This window comes from Palaemon carinicauda, chromosome 5, assembly GCF_036898095.1.
Source record: "Palaemon carinicauda isolate YSFRI2023 chromosome 5, ASM3689809v2, whole genome shotgun sequence".
Classification (NCBI taxonomy): domain Eukaryota; kingdom Metazoa; phylum Arthropoda; class Malacostraca; order Decapoda; family Palaemonidae; genus Palaemon; species Palaemon carinicauda.
Window position 1 is genome coordinate 80,429,453 of NC_090729.1, and position 2,500 is coordinate 80,431,952.

Sequence of the window (2,500 nt, forward strand, 5' to 3'; positions counted from 1 at the left end):
AGATGTCAATTGGTGCGCAGGTGTTTAACTTAAAGTTCACGATCAGTGACGTCAGTCTAACTATGCCAAAGGTTTTATTTGGTGTTATTTTTTCTAATCCATTAAATAATATTCACGGACTGCATCCAAGAGTCCAAGATCTACTTACTATCTTTGTCTCTTGAGCTACTGTTTTATTACCATTATTAGTTACATTTATTATGGAAATGTTAAGTCTTTGGTGTTCTAATACAAAACCAATTGAAAATTATTTTAGAATTTTCAAAAGATGACAATGTTTGAGTCCGCTGGAAACAAGCATGTCGTTGAGCTCATAAAATGGGTCTTGAAAAAATTGTGATTTGTTCTGTACATTTTGCAAACACTGATTTCATGGATGATATGCGGTGTCATTTGCTGCAAATGAAAAATCCCAAAAGTAAGAGACTTTTGACTAAAGACGCTAGGCCTTCTTTTTTCCTTTATGGGAGTAAAATTTTTGTTACAAATTATTTTCCGCTGCTTTACAATGAAAATTGTAATCACCAGGTGATGAAAAAAAAAAAAAAAAGTTAAATTAATGATCATCATTGCGGGTGATAAATGTTGACTGATTGGTTAGCACATTACGTAAAAGAAAAACTTGGTAATAAATGTTTATTATACTTGATGTCACTGTTTTTCAGGAACAAACTGATATGACAAACTACCTGAAGAATAGTTTTTGAATAATCATATATATATATACATATATATATATATATATATATATATATATATATATATATATATATATATATATATATATATATATATATATATATATATATATATATATATGTGTGTGTGTGTGTGTGTTTGTGTGTATGTGTTTGTGTGTGTATGTGTGTGTTTGTGTGTGTATATGATAGTAATTGATTTGGTAAAGGAAGTGCAATATGCAGGTTATCCAATGCATGATTTAGGCCTTGTAATCTTAGGTTTTGGAAAACAAATCCGCTCCTGATGGCACTTCTATTGGGATTGCTTTTTAAGCCTAGCTGTAGTCTATAAGCCTGTATAAGCAGCATTGAAATAATAGTGGATTTAATGTGGGGTTACAGCTCACAGATGATATACCTCTGCAATATCTAATTACTTGAATATTTACCTTTGCTAAATTGGTTCCAGCAAAGATATGTTTTGATAGGCGTTGTCTTTCTGTGGTGTTTGTAATTCACATATCTGAAAAACTAATGGACCAAAACTCATAAGTTGGGTGGGATGATTCGCCATAATCCAAGGACAATTTGATTAGATTTTCGGAGTGATTTGGTCAAAAGTCAATGCAAAGGTCACGAAAAGGTGAAAAAAAAAAAAAAAACAATCATAAAACTAAGAAACTCTTTGACCAAATCTCATAAAATTTGGTGGGATGATGAGTCATGATAGGAGGACAAATTGATTATATTTTAGAAGAGATTGGGTCAAAGGTCAAGGTAACAAAAAGATGAAAAAAGGTCTTTTTTGGGTACATTATGATCAATTTCGATCTGATGTACATGAAACAAGTGTAAAAATTTGCTTAATTCAATTGAAATATACAACATGATATAGGCGAAGGTATGCACTTTACCGATTGACCGTTTCAGCACAATATTTTCTTGTTTTTCCTAACATGCAACATGTATCATTAAATGATTAAAGACATTTTACCGCAGATCCATAATAATGAACATATTAATTATATCATTGATATTAAACATGGCTTTGGGATATTCAGTAAACCTTAAATGTGATTCACTATTTGTTGACTCGTGATATAGGGGGATGTCAGTAAACTTCAGCCATGAAACCATGTCTTATTTCTGAGGCATCTTGAAAAAAGCTGGAGGATATTGCTGAGATATTTCGAAAGCCTTAGTTAAATTAACAGGAAATGACACCTGATCAATCACATTTGAGATACTTTACGTGCTAATTCTATATAATTAACTTAAAATTTCCTCGTTCATGAAAGATTCTACGTTCCATCGTAACGTGATAAGTTACTTAATATCAATATATAAAATATTATGATACATGAAACAAAATCTCAATATGTGCAAGAGCTTTTTGCCCTAAAAGTAAAGAGATGGAAGTTTTCATATCTAAGAAACGTTGATAAAGAATTTCTCTCTCTCTCTCTCTCTCTCTCTCTCTCTCTCTCTCTCTCTCTCTCTCTCTCTCTCTCTCTCTCTCTCTCTCTCTCTCAATATACAACCAATTGCTCTTATATTTCTTCCTGAACGGCTGGCATTCGAGTAAAATCATGGAACTATCGACCATTTATGTGCAATATTCCTGACAAAACGGCTGACATTCGAGTAAAATTATGGAACTATTGAGCATCTATCTGCAATTTTTGTAAAAGCCCATTGTTATCTACAGTTCACTGCTATATTCACCTTCTGTCACATTTAACATTGTTTATTTCTACTCTTTTATATGATAAGCAGCACAAAAATGCAACCAACTAATAACCTTAAAATATGAAAATAAC